This window comes from Dermacentor andersoni, chromosome 1, assembly GCF_023375885.2.
Source record: "Dermacentor andersoni chromosome 1, qqDerAnde1_hic_scaffold, whole genome shotgun sequence".
NCBI classification, from domain to species: Eukaryota; Metazoa; Arthropoda; class Arachnida; order Ixodida; family Ixodidae; genus Dermacentor; species Dermacentor andersoni.
In genome coordinates, this window is record NC_092814.1 from 58352040 (window position 1) to 58367057 (window position 15018).

Consider the following 15018-nt stretch of genomic DNA (forward strand, 5'->3'; position numbering starts at 1 on the left):
CCCCTTTATATTCAGCTTATCTTGGTGGGTGCTTGAGTAAGTCTTCGTTAATGTATACACCTTGGTTTTTATATTGCTTGACTATACGTATGACTTCCTGTTGAACTGATACCAACTAATTACTCGTCTCTTCATTAAAAATCATAATTCGCGATTTCTCTGTGCTTAACTTAAGGCCTAAATTAATGGCTGCATTGGCCCACATATTCGCATGTCTCGGTAACTATCTTGCATTGTCCGCTAGTAGCACTATGTCGTCCGGATACATCAGCCCATGGACCGTCTGTTGCACTTTTTGTCCACATTACGAATTTAAGATAGATGAAACCTTAATCCACTGTTTCCCAGTCGTCATTTTATGCCCTTAACATAAAGCGTGAACAACAATGAAGACCGAGTATATCCTTGCTTCAATCCTCGGTGAATATCCACTACTTCAATGTTGCATTTCTGGCCTTCCTGTACAATATGCACTCGGTTGTCCCTATACTCTTAAATGTACATCCTCTGGGACGCATCTTGCGATTCAAGAATAATCGTCATCTGTCTTGCTTGCATTTCCTTTCTTGAAAACGGTGCGCTTGCTACTTTCAAGTCGAGGATGCTCCGTCATGCTGATAACACGCGTGCCGTTCGTGACATGGAAGTACCAGGCTGGCAACGGTAAAGAAAGGAAATGCGGACAAGACAGATGACGATTATTAAACCCAAAATTAAGCCCAGAGTTTAATATTGATTAAGTATATATATATATATATATATATATATATATTGTAACGGACAGTTAAGGAAACCCAGATACAACTATTTATTGTGGGCGAACTTGTGCCCTGGGGTAAATAAAAAACACTGCCGCGTTCTAAACGGGAGATCAGGAAGGCCTTCTTCTTCTCTCTCGAGCGTCGCTTCACCTCGTCTTCTTCTTGTAGACGCCGACAACGGCCACCTGCGATGCGAGTGCGTGCGGCGAAAACACGTGCCATTACTTCGTCCTTTTCCTTCAATACTCCGTTGTCGTCTTGAGGGGGCGCACGAACCTGCGCGCGTTGTTTAAATGTTTCTGCCTTGTATCATTATCCCCCCTCCAAAACGCATCGTCCCGATGCGTAAAGCGACGAAATTGTTCACAAGCAGTTGTCCACACTAAAGTGGTATATGGCACAGAAAAGATGTTTGGTCGAATAATCACTGCCTGTCATAATATGGCTTCAGTCTGACCACATGTACAGTTTCTGTGCGACGCCGGCATCGTGATGAGCTCACTTGTCCTTCTGGCGTAACTTCGTAGTTCAGGGGACTGATGCGGCGAAGTACTCGGTAAGGGCCGAAGTAACGGCGCAAAAGCTTTTCGGACAGGCCGCGCGTCCGCACGGGGGTCCACACCCATACTCTGTCACCTGGTGTATACTCGACTTCCCTTCGTCGCAGGTTGTAACGGTCCGCGTCGATGCGCTGCCTTTGTTGAATGCGATGTCGCGCCAGCTGACGTGCTTCTTCGGCCCTCTGTGTAAAGTCACTGATGTCAGGGTTCTGTTCTGTACTGTCGCTGACAGGCAGCATTGCATCCAAGGGTGTGGTAACTGTTCGACCAAAAACAAGTTGGAATGGCGTTACTTGAGTGGTTTCTTGCAATGCGGTATTGTAGGCGAATGTCGCATAGGGTAGGATCTTGTCCCATGTACGGTGCTCTAAGTCTACGTAAATTGACAACATATCGGTCAGCGTCCTGTTCAATCGCTCGGTTAACCCATTTGTTTGAGGATGATAAGCAGTTGTTTTCCTGTGGCTGGTATGAGTCAATTTCATGATGGATTGCGTCAAATCGGCTGTGAACGAAGTTCCTCGGTCCGTGATAATAATTGCAGGGGCACCGTGTCGTAATACTATCTTGGTGACAAAGAATTCAGCCACTTCAACGGCCGTTGCACTGATTAGAGAGGATGTCTCGGCATATCGCGTTAGGTAATCAGTCGCTACTACAATCCATCGTTTCCCCGATGACGATGTCGGAAAAGGACCAAGCAAGTCCATTCCTACTTGTTCGAACGGGGCTCCTGGGGGTTCTATTGGTTGAAGGAGGCCTGCGGGTTTTAATGGAGGCGTTTTGCGTCTTTGGCAATCCCGACATGTTCGTACATAATGCTGCACTGAATTCAATAGCTTTGGCCAGTAGTATTTAGCATGAATTCGGGCGAAGGTTCTGCTCACTCCGAGGTGTCCTGCTGATGGGTCATCGTGACAGGCTTCTAAGATTTCCGATCGCAAAGCTGAAGGAACAACGAGTAGAAATTTCTCTGTGCTGTGCTCAAAATTTCTTTTGTACAGGACGCCATTTCTCATCACATACGATGACAATCCCCGGCAGAAAACTCGCGGAACATGGACGTGGTGTCCCTCGAGGTGCCTGATGAGTAGAAGCAACTCAGCGTCAGACTGCTGGTGTTTGGCCATCTCAGATGTGGTCACGGCTCCAAGAAACGAAAATTCGTCTCCATCTTTCACAGGAGCAGATTCGACCGGAGCACGTGATAAACAATCAGCGTCACTGTGCTTGCGACCTGACTTGTACACGACCGTTATGTCGTATTCCTGCAGCCTCAGACTCCATCTAGCAAGTCGTCCAGACGGATCTTTCAGGTTTGCAAGCCAGCACAATGAGTGATGGTCACTGATTGCTCGGAACGGTCTACCGTATAAGTATGGTCGGAATTTTCCTATGGCCCATATTACTGCGAGGCATTCTTTTTCGGTGGCTGAATAGTTGGTTTCAGCCCTCGAAAGAGTGCGGCTAGCGTATGCAATCACTCTTTCCTCTCCGTTTTGCCATTGAACGAGGACGGCACCAAGTCCTAAATTGCTGGCGTCTGTGTGGATGTCTGTTTCCGCTTCCTCATCAAAGTGCGCAAGGACCGGGTGGTTTTGAAGTCGCCGTCGCAGCTCATTGAACGCATCTTCTTGTTCACTGTGCCATACGAAAGGCATATCTTCTTTCGTTAATCGCGTTAACGGCTCGGCAATCTTCGAAAAGTTTTTGACGAAACGTCTGTAATAGGCACAAAGTCCTAGGAAACGCCGAATGGCCTTTTTGTTGGTTGGTCTAGGAAACTTTTCTACTGCTGCGGTCTTCTCAGGGTCAGGACGGATGCCTTCGGAGCTAATCACATGGCCGAGGAAAAGGAGCTCATGGAAGCCGAAGTGACATTTTTGTGGCTTTATCGTCAGCCCTGCTGAACTAATAGCTTTGAGCACAGTCCTTAGTCGTTCCACATGCTGAGCAAAGGTGGTAGAAAAAATCACGACATCGTCGAGATAAACCAGACAGGACTGCCACTTTAACCCGGAGAGCACAGTGTCCATCATCCGCTGAAAGGTGGCAGGTGCGGAACAGAGGCCGAACGGAAGTACCTTGAATTCGTATAGTCCGTCTGGTGTCACGAATGCTGTCTTCTCACGATCCCGTTCGTCCACTTCTATTTGCCAGTATCCGCTTTTGAGGTCGAGAGAGGAAAAGAATTTCGCATCCCGTAGTCTATCGAGGGTGTCATCGATCCTCGGAAGTGGATAGACATCCCGCTTTGTGACGACGTTTAGCTTCCGATAATCAACGCAGAAGCGCAAGGTCTGATCCTTTTTCTTTACCAGCACTACAGGCGAAGCCCATGGGCTGGTCGATGGTTGAATTACGTCGTCTCGAAGCATTTCTTCGACTTGTTTGCTGATGACCTCTCTCTCCTTCGGTGACACTCGGTAGGGATGCTGGCAAATGGGCCTCACAGCTTCGTCGACAATGATGCGGTGTCTGGCGATGGATGTTCTCTGGACTTTCGATGTCGTTGAGAAACATGAGGCGAATTCTCGTACAAGGTTCTCTATTTGCTGCTTCTGGCTCGGTGATAGTGCTGCTTCGATGTGGACGGATGCGAGTATGGAGTCTACGTTGTCAGACTCCAGTAGTGCACCATCGGAAGAGCTCAAATCCGTAATTTGTTCATAATCGTTAAGGCGGGCAATGACGGTTCCCTTCGCAACATGCTGAACTTCATTTCCAAAATTAGTCAGGAAGACATTTGAACACCCGTCACGCAGCCGAACAAGGCCCCTTGCCATACAGATCCCTTTTTCGAGTAAGAGCCCAGTGTTACTGTCGGCTATTCCTTCATAGTCGCTGAATACGGTGCTTCTTACGGCGACAGCTATGCTGGATCTTGGGGGTATCGTGACGTCGTCGTCTATAATATGAAGCGCATCGAATCGTTCTTCACTCTCGAACGTCGCGATGGCGTGCTTCGTTGAGAACGACACACAGGATTCCTGCAAGTTGATAACTGCACCGTTCGCCTGCAAAAAGTCCATTCCAATAATTACATCCCTTGAGCATTCTGATAGCACAATGAAACTGGCGACGTATGTAAAGCCGCGTATTCCGATTCTAGAAGTGCACCTGCCCACCGGGTTGATAAGGTGTCCACCGGCGGTTCGAATTTGCGGTCCTCTCCAAGGAGTCAGCACTTTTTTCAGTCTTCTGGCAAGTACTTTGCTCATAACGGAATGGTCTGCGCCTGTGTCTACTAAAGCAGTAATTTCGCAGCCGTCTATAAACACACATAAATCGGAAGCTACGTCACTCTTTTCGCAACTGCTCTCGCGTCCGTCGTTATATTTCAGAATCAGCGCTGGAGGCTCCGTTCGTGCGTCGACAGCGGCCTCACCTCCACAGGTCGCCGGCATTAGTTTTCCCGACGTGGGCTTTGGGGGCGTCGCCTTGGGGAGCTTGAGGATGGACGCGGGCTCGGTGATCGATACCTCAGCGGCACTGTTGACCGAGGTTGGTGTTGCTGTGAAGTCTGCGGGCTTTGGCGCGTTGACAAATACTCCTGGATCTCGAAAGGGCGTTCACCGTTTCTTGGGCACGGAGCGTTTATGGAAAACCCCCGAAGTCCCGCTCTGCGGTATTCGCACATCCTGTAGAGATGACCAGCTTCGCCGCAGTGGTAGCACAGCGGGATTCTATCAGGAGTGCGCCATATGTCAGCTTTCCGGTATCTCGTCTCCGGCGGAGACGGCAAGAACCGAGGTTCAGGTACATGCGCAGTTGCCGCGACGAAGGTACGTCCTGGAGATCCTCTGAGTACCTCGGCGTACGATACCGTCGGCCGTACCGGTGACGACGCTTGCGGCTGTGCTGGTGGGTGCTGTTCGCGGACGGCTTGTCTCACTTCTTCGCGAACCACTTCTGCTAACGAAGAGACCTCTGTGGGGCCGTTGTTCCGCTGTTGCCTCTGGAGCTCTTCTCGAACCACAGACCTTATGAGTTCTCGTAAGACCTCGACGCTGTTCCCGAACATTGCCGGCATCGCATCCAAAGAGGCGATGTTCATATCGCGGTTGTAGAGTCTCGCACGCTGTTGAAGAGTCCTTTCCATAGTTGTCGCCTCGGAGCGGAATTCGGCGACGGTGCGTGGAGGGCTGCGAACCAGACCAGCAAAAAGCTCCTGCTTCACGCCGCGCATCAGGTGCCGAAGCTTCTTGTCCTCGCTCATGCTCGGGTCGGCTCGGCGGAATAAGCGGGACATATCTTCGAGATACATTGCCACGCTTTCGTTGTTTCGCTGGCTTCTTGCTTGCAAAGCGGCTTCAGCTCTTTCCCGGCGGTCTGTGCTCGGATACGTGGCCAACAGCTCCCGTCGGAAGTCATCCCACGACCGGAGGACAGCTTCGTGGTTTTCAAACCACGTTCGCGCACAGTCTTGCAACGCGAAGTAAACGTTGCGGAGCTTCCGGTTTTCGTCCCATCCGTTGTAGTCAGCGACGCGCTCGAAGCCTTCCAACCAGTCCTCGGCGTCTTCGAAGGTGTCGCCGTGAAAAGGCTCGGGCGTTCGCGGCTGATCAACCACGATGCGGGTTGAGGCTGTCTGAGATGTCATTTCTGTATTGTCTGCTGCTGCTATTATAGTCTGCTCCGGCAAAAGAGGAAACTCGGGCGGCTCACCACGTAGGCGACGGCTCGTGCGCTGGTGGACGGGCGTAAGCTCGTTGGGTCTGAGATGGCGTGGTTCCGGGCTGCTTTCTCCAACTCGAATTGGGCTGGAAATCATTACCCAGCACCTCCACCAGAAATGTAACGGACAGTTAAGGAAACCCAGATACAACTATTTATTGTGGGCGAACTTGTGCCCTGGGGTAAATAAAAAACACTGCCGCGTTCTAAACGGGAGATCAGGAAGGCCTTCTTCTTCTCTCTCGAGCGTCGCTTCACCTCGTCTTCTTCTTGTAGACGCCGACAACGGCCACCTGCGATGCGAGTGCGTGCGGCGAAAACACGTGCCATTACTTCGTCCTTTTCCTTCAATACTCCGTTGTCGTCTTGAGGGGGCGCACGAACCTGCGCGCGTTGTTTAAATGTTTCTGCCTTGTATCAATATATATATATATATATATATATATATATATATATATATATATATATATATATATCAGCAGCGCCACGCAATCTCAATCTATGCCTTCTTGCATGACAAGCTTCGCCACAGCCAGGCTTCAATACGACCCAAGCTGGTACGACCCAGATGTCGTTTCCCGCGCCGCCACCAGGCGCCGCTACTATACCTCAAACTCCAGCGCAGGACGCCCACATAAAAAATTCACTTGTAATAACCTACTCTTTATTCTATGACCTACTGTTGGGCAGTGAACGCACTCTAAAGGAGTGATACCGACAGACAGTATATTTATACCATGTCCATCAAAACCTTTAAGAATCGTCCTTCGCATATATTAAGCCCATTCAAATAAAATACCCGGAACAATGTCTGCTTAAAAAACATTTTTCGAAACTTTTCCGAAAAAGGAAACCGGCAAGAGGCGAAGACGACGAACGTCGTGTGCGACCTACGGGATGTTGGCAGCGAGCAAGGCGGACAAACTTATTGTACACAACTTAATTTCATTTAATTTCGGTTTCTTTCTCATCCTGGATTATTCATCTATTTTTTTTTTCTATATCAGTTTACCACACGGTTCGTGGCCTATCCTCTACAGGGGGGTTTGTGCCATTGAATAAGGCGTCATCATCATCATTGGCAGCGAGAGAATGACGTGGCTCGTAAAGAAGCGTCAAGCACTTCCAGTCTGCCATGCAAGGAACGCTTCGTCAGCAGAAGTGTCAACCACAGCGAACCGGGCTATAGGGAGACAACGTATCAGCTGCCAGATTCCCCTCCCCGAAAAGACTTTTGAAGACGACCAAAAGGCGTCTGAACAATGTGGGCAGCAGCATGGCGAGGCGGGTGGCGCTTCAGCTCGGCGACACAGCGGGACGCCATCTTTGGCTGGCGGACGTTGGCTCTACGAGCCGCGGCGACCAGATTTTCTCCAAAGTGACCAACCCGCTGCGGAACATCCAGCGCAGCAACGGGCTACACGGCATCTGGGACAACACAGCGCACAACGTCATCTGCACTACCGACATCGTGCTGCTGCTCGGTGAGGTGCCCGCTACGAAACGCCTGCTGAAGGTAATCCTGACGAACTCTACATTATTCACAGCTTCACGACAGTCCCCTCAAGGCCAGTCTGCGACACCGGGCGGTCGCCGCCTGTGGTAGCAGCTAGCACCGAAGGCCTGACCTATCGAGGGTGGTCCCTCACTAACCAATTTTGTCCATCAATGTGCGACAGCGAGCCGTCCCAGTCCGCGGAGGCTGTTAGCACTAAAGGTACCTGCTAGATATGACGAATATGATCCTTGACTGTAAGCTCATCTACACATCAATTTGCTACCGCAAGCGGTCCCATCCGTTGGGTGCTATCACCGAAGTGAGCTGCTCTTTGGACGTACAGAGGGCGGTCCCAGCCCGTGGGCGCTGCTATCGCCGAAGGGAGCTGATAGGCCTCACGAAGGTGGTCCTTGATTGTAAGCTGTCCTACCCATTCATTTGCAACAGCGAGTGGTCCCAGCCCGTAGGCGCTGCTATCACCGAAGTGAGCTGCTAGACATGACGAAGCTGCTCTTTGGACGTACAGCGGGCATGCCCAGCCCGTGGGCGCTGCTATCGCCGAAGGGAGCTGATAGGCCTCACGAAGGTGGTCCTTGATTGTAAGCTGTTCTACCCATCAATTTGCAACAGCGAGTGGTCCAATGCCCGTAGGCCCTGGTATTACCGAAGTGAGCTGCTAGACATGACGAAGCTGGTGTTCGTACGCTGTTCTGTCCATCAATGTGCAACAGTGGGTGGTCCCACCCTGTGGGCGCTGCTATTACCGAAGAGAGCTGCTAGGCGCGACGGTCGTCCTTGATTGTAAGCTGTTCTACCCATCAATTTGCAACAGCAAGCGGTCCCAGCCTGTAGGAACTGCTATCACCAAAGGGAGCAGCTAGATATGACGAAGCTGGTGTTTGTGTGCTGTTCTGACCATCAATGTGCAAGAGTGGGCGATCTTGATTGTAAGCTGTTCTGTCCATCAATGTACAACAGTGGGCTGTCTAGATTGTAAGCTGTTCTGTCCATCAATGAACAACAGTGGGCGATCTAGATTGTAAGCTGTTCTGTCCAACGATGTGCAGCTGTAGGCTGTCTAGATTGTAAGCTGTTCTGTCCAACGATGTGCAGCAGTGGGCGATCTAGATTGTAAGCTGTTCTGTCCAACGATGTGCAGCAGTGGGCGATCTAGATTGTAAGCTGTTCTGTCCACTGATGTGCAGCAGTGGGCTGTTTAGATTGTAAGCTGTTCTGTCCAACAATGTGCAGCAGTGGGCGATCTAGATTGTAAGCTGTTCTGTCCACTGATGTGCAGCAGTGGGCTGTTTAGATTGTAAGCTGTTCTGTCCAACAATGTGCAGCAGTGGGCGATCTAGATTGTAAGCTGTTCTGTCCACTGATGTGCAGCAGTGGGCTGTTTAGATTGTAAGCTGTTCTGTCCAACAATGTGCAGCAGTGGGCGATCTAGATTGTAAGCTGTTCTGTCCAACAATGCACAACAGTGGGCGATCTAGATTGTAAGCTGTTCTGTCCAACGATGTGCAGCAGTGGGCTGTCTAAATTGTAAGCTGTTCTGTCCAACGATGTGCAGCAGTAGGCTGTTTAGATTGTAAGCTGTTCTGTCCAACAATGTGCAGCAGTGGGCGATCTAGATTGTAAGCTGTTCTGTCCACTGCTGTGCAGCAGTGGGCTGTTTAGATTGTAAGCTGTTCTGTCCAACAATGTGCAGCAGTGGGCGATCTAGATTGTAAGCTGTTCTGTCCACTGATGTGCAGCAGTGGGCTGTTTAGATTGTAAGCTGTTCTGTCCAACAATGCACAACAGTGGGTTGTCTAGATTGTAAGCTGTTCTGTCCAACAATGCACAACAGTGGGCGATCTAGATTGCAAGCTGTTCTGTCCAACGATGTGCAGCAGTGGGCTGTCTAGATTGTAAGCTGTTCTGTCCAACGATGTGCAGCAGTAGGCTGTCTAAATTGTAAGCTGTTCTGTCCAACGATGTGCAGCAGTGGGCGATCTAGATTGTAAGCTGTTCTGTCCACTGATGTGCAGCAGTGGGCTGTTTAGATTGTAAGCTGTTCTGTCCAACAATGTGCAGCAGTGGGCGATCTAGATTGTAAGCTGTTCTGTCCACTGATGTGCAGCAGTGGGCTGTTTAGATTGTAAGCTGTTCTGTCCAACAATGCACAACAGTGGGCGATCTAGATTGTAAGCTGTTCTGTCCAACGATGTGCGGCAGTGGGCTGTCTAGATTGTAAGCTGTTCTGTCCAACGATGTGCAGCAGTAGGCTGTTTAGATTGTAAGCTGTTCTGTCCAACAATGCACAACAGTGGGTTGCCTAGATTGTAAGCTGTTCTGTCCAACGATGTGCAGCAGTGGGCTGTCTAGATTGTAAGCTGTTCTGTCCAACAATGCACAACAGTGGGCGATCTAGATTGTAAGCTGTTCTGTCCAACGATGTGCAGCAGTGGGCTGTCTAGATTGTAAGCTGTTCTGTCCAACGATGTGCAGCAGTAGGCTGTTTAGATTGTAAGCTGTTCTGTCCAACAATGCACAACAGTGGGTTGTCTAGATTGTAAGCTGTTCTGTCCAACGATGTGCAGCAGTGGGCTGTCTAGATTGTAAGCTGTTCTGTCCAACGATGTGCAGCAGTGGGCTGTCTAGATTGTAAGCTGTTCTGTCCAACGATGTGCAGCAGTAGGCTGTCTAGATTGTAAGCTGTTCTGTCCAACAATGTGCAGCAGTGGGCGATCTAGATTGTAAGCTGTTCTGTCCACTGATGTGCAGCAGTGGGCTGTTTAGATTGTAAGCTGTTCTGTCCAACAATGCACAACAGTGGGCGATCTAGATTGTAAGCTGTTCTGTCCAACGATGTGCAGCAGTGGGCTGTCTAGATTGTAAGCTGTTCTGTCCAACGATGTGCAGCAGTAGGCTGTCTAGATTGTAAGCTGTTCTGTCCAACGATGTGCAGCAGTGGGCGATCTAGATTGTAAGCTGTTCTGTCCACTGATGTGCAGCAGTGGGCTGTTTAGATTGTAAGCTGTTCTGTCCAACAATGCACAACAGTAGGTTGTCTAGATTGTAAGCTGTTCTGTCCAACGATGTGCAGCAGTAGGCTGTCTAGATTGTAAGCTGTTCTGTCCAACAATGCACAACAGTGGGCGATCTAGATTGTAAGCTGTTCTGTCCAACGATGTGCAGCAGTGGGCTGTCTAGATTGTAAGCTGTTCTGTCCAACAATGCACAACAGTGGGTTGTCTAGATTGTAAGCTGTTCTGTCCAACAATGCACAACAGTGGGCGATCTAGATTGTAAGCTGTTCTGTTCAACGATGTGCAGCAGTGGGCTGTCTAGATTGTAACCTGTTCTGTCCAACGATGTGCAGCAGTAGGCTGTCTAGATTGTAAGCTGTTCTGTCCATCAATGCACAACAGTGGGCGATCTAGATTGTAAGCTGTTCTGTCCATCAATGTACAACAGTGGGTGGGCTGTCTAGATTGTAAGCTGTTCTGTCCATCAATGTACAACAGTGTGCAACGCTGCACTCGTTACTTTCCTGTCAAGAATGCTCTGTCATGCTAATAACACGCATGCCGTTTGTGACTTCAAAGTTCCGGGCTTGCAGTGTTAAAGGAAATGCGGGCAAGACAGATGACGATTATTGTTGTGTGGCAAATATACACCCCAAAGGGTGCAACTGTTTTTAGAGTGTAGATATGACAAAGCTGGTGTTTGTATACTGTTCTGTGCATAAATGTGCAATAGTAGGCGGTCTTGATTGTAAGCTGTTCTGTCCATCAATGTGCAATAGTGGGCAGTCCCAGCCCGTAGGCACTGCAATCACCGGAGGGAGCTGCTACACTCTTAGGCAAACTTACACCACACCCTTTGGGGTGTATCTCTGCTACACAACAATAATCATCTTCCTTGCTTGCGTTTCCTTTCTCGAAAACGTCACGCCCGCTACTTTCCTGTCGGGAATGCTATGTCATGCTGAAACGCACATGCTGTTCGTTACTGGGAAGTTCCGGGCTCGCCGCAATAAAGGAAATGCGAACAAGAGAGATGGCGGTTATTGTTGTGTGGCAAATATACACATCAAATGGTGCAGCTGTTTTTAGACTGTAGATATGACGAAGCTAGTGTTTGTATGCTGTTCTGTCCATAAATGTGCAACAAGTCCCACTCCGTGGGTGCTGCTATCACCAAAAAGACATGCTCGACATGACAAGGGTCACCCTTGATTGTAAGCTGTTCTGCCCATCAATTTGCCACACCGGGCGGTCCCAGCCCGTAGGCGCTGCCATTACCCAAGGGAGCTCTTAGATGTGCCGAGGCTGGTGTTTGTGTGCTGTTCTGTCCATCAATGTGCAACAGTGGGTGGTCCCACCCTGTGAGCGCTGCAATTTCCCAAGTGAACTGCTAGATGTGACGGTCACCCTTGATTGTAAGCTGTTTTGCCCATCAATTTGCAACACCGGATGGCCTTAACCTATGGCGCTGCTACCACCGAAGAGAGCTGCTAGACATACATGATGAAGCTAGTGTATGTAAGCTGTTCTGCCCATCAAACAAACCTTCTTAGTTCCTCTGATCTCAACAGTGTATTCGTGTCTGCGACCACTGGAACCGATCCTTCAGGATGTGTAGCATACCCGGAATCTCTTTTGTTCTGCATCTGAAACTATGGACGAGACTTCACCCAGTGTGTGGCGACTTCCTTATAGACCGATGTACCTGTGAACTCTGGGTTAAGTTTTGTCTCTGGGACTGTTCAAGCAAGTCCACAGAAATGCCCCACTAAATTTCTTAGTACACGTGAACTGCAATGTAGCTCCGCTGAGCTAGCCTGCAGTGACCCTTAGTGAAATGTTTAGTTGCCAAGATACCTGCAATCTTTTCAGTATTTGTATCTGCTGCCATGGAAGAACAGCCACACTCTGCCTCTGGTAACTCCCAGTGAGGCTGTCTGATACTGGTGAATTTTTAGGATGAAACTGTGCTTGTGTGTGGCTGCTGAAGCAAGCCCTCACAAATCCTCTGTTACCTTTTGGTACAGGTGAACTCATAATGCATCTTTCTGTCTATGACTGCTGAAGTGAGCATGCTGCAAGCTTTTACTTAATTGTGTAGTCGCCAAGGTACCTGTGATGACTTCATCAATATTTGGCTGTGACCATGGAAAGGTCACATTGAGCTTATGTTTATTTGCTTAGAAGCCTTCAAGCCTATGAACACTCATGTTGAATTTGTTTGTGACCACTCAAGTACAGCAAGTGTTTTGTAACTTCTAGTACCTGTGAAATCAGTTTGGTATTGTGTTGAAGCAAGTGTCTTGTAACTGCTTGTGTATCTCTGAACTCTCCAGTAATGTTCGTGTGGGCAACTGCTAAGTGATCCTTCAGTAATTTTTTTAATGCCCAGTGTGTCTATAAAATATTTAGTACTGTTATAGTGTGCGACCACTGAAGCAGGCCTGCAGAAAGTCTGGAGTAGCTTCCTTTATGGCTAAGACGCCTGTTAACTATCCAGCAAATATTGCATTTATGTGCCTGCGACTGTTGAAGCGAGCCAGCCCACAGTAGCCCTCCTACTAACTTCCTTTGTACCCCACCCTTGCAGAGAGCTTTTTAAAGTTCTTTAACTGGCCGAGGTGCATCTGCAAATTATTAGCTCAACTGAAATGGTCTCGTCACTACACGAAAGTGTTTGTTTGCTCTGGTGACCTTTACCAGAACTGCTTGCGCATTTGCTCTATAAATGGATGATCATACAGCAGCTGTCTGTGTATATATGATCACTGAACTAGTCTCGTGTAATTTTGTTAATGCCTAACGTAGTTGTGACATCTTCAGCATAACTTGTGTTGGTGTAACTACTGAATATGGCCTAGGGAAAGGCTGGGGCAACCTAAAGTGGCTAACATATCTGAACTGTTCATCACTCTCCCAATCTAGTACACGCTACTTGTAGCAGCTGGGTGCCCACTCCCTCGGTTGATTGGACTGGAGCAGTCACCCTCCACATTTTCTCCCATGCGTAGCGTTGTCTGGCGAATACTCTGTCAACCAGCACCCGGCGTTTCAGGATCTACCGCTTCCACACGAGCGGAGTCTGCGCTCCTGTCTTTATTTTACTCAGTGTTCCTGCTCAAGAAAGCGAAATTTTATTTCCAAGGTGACTTCCTTTACCTTTTCTGGCAACTCAAGGAAAGGCCGAAGAAATAACAAACGCAGCTGCTAAGAAAAAAAAAACTAAACTAGTGCGAGCACTCAACCTTATTCACGGATGTAAAATTAAACGTGCACCCATACAAAAGAGATACAGTCGAGCACAACTGTTTTGGGAGTAAAGGTGCTTAATTTGTTTCTTGACAGGCTAGGCATAACGACCAAAATCAAGTGGTACTGCCTACGTGCGCCGGATTGACCAGCGTCGTGCGCATTAAGGCAATGTCACTACATGGCTGTGAAAGAAGAAATTAGTTTTTTTCTTTTTTTTTTTTCCTGGTGCAGTGGCCTCGACTTTTGCTCTCGACTATACCTATGAGGTGTAGGAACACATCTACATGAAAATGTTTAATTGTATTAACCTACTGTTCTGCAGTGAACATACTCTAAAGGAGTTCCACGTCCAGCAACAGCTTTAGGAATCGTCCTTCGCATATATTAAGTTTGTTGAAAAAAAAAATACCCGAAACTATGTCTGCTTAAAAACCATTTTGCGAAACTTTTCCAAAAAAGTAAATCTACACGCTGTATTTCTTCTGGCAAGAGGCGAAGAGGACGAAAGTCGCGTGCAACCTACGAGATGTTGGCAGCGAACAACGCTGACTAACTTATTGTACACGCCTAATTTCATTTAATTTCGGTTTCTTTCTCATCCTCGATTATTCATCTATATATCTTTTTTACAGCGAAGCTGTATACCTCTACCCTCCAAGAAAATTTACTTGTCGTAAGCAAAAAACTCCCCATACGTGGGCCGATCTTGGAGATTGTGCAACACCGGTCCGACCCGCGGCGGAGGCGAAGCAGACGTTAAGCAGTCCCCTTACATGCGCCGATCCCGAAAATAGTGCAATGCCGGGCCGACCTGTGGCGGAGGCGAAGCAGGCGTTAAGCACTCCGCATACATGCGCCGATCCCGAAGATCGTGCAATGCCCGGCAGACCCGCAGCGGAGGCGAAGCAAGGTTAAGCACTCCCCATACGTGGGCCGATCCCGAAGATAGTGCAACGCCGGGCCGACCCAGCGGAGTTGAAGCAGGCGCTAAGCACTACCAATACATGGGCCGATCCTGGTTGGCTCACTTAGTTTTTTGATATATTATTTTGTTTACTTAGTCGTTAATTATGAGGCAAATTAGTTCATTAGTTGTTTTAGTAACCTCGGTTGGTTATTAGTTATGGAATTAGCTTAAATAATTTGTAAGTTTATGTGCATGGTTAGCTGCTTACTTATTCGGTAATTATCAGTTAGCTTTGTTAGTTGGTTTAGTTACCTAAGTTAGTAAACATTTAGTTAGCACACAGTGAGTT

The 15018-nt window shown here is 48.6% G+C and overlaps 1 protein-coding gene across 1 annotated transcript in view; it reads right to left on the reverse strand.

Moving 5' to 3' along the window:
• The window catches only part of LOC129380472 (uncharacterized), a 482520-nt gene that overhangs the window by 285213 nt on the left and 182289 nt on the right, over positions 1-15018 (reverse strand). The gene's annotated exons all lie outside the window — the stretch shown is intronic.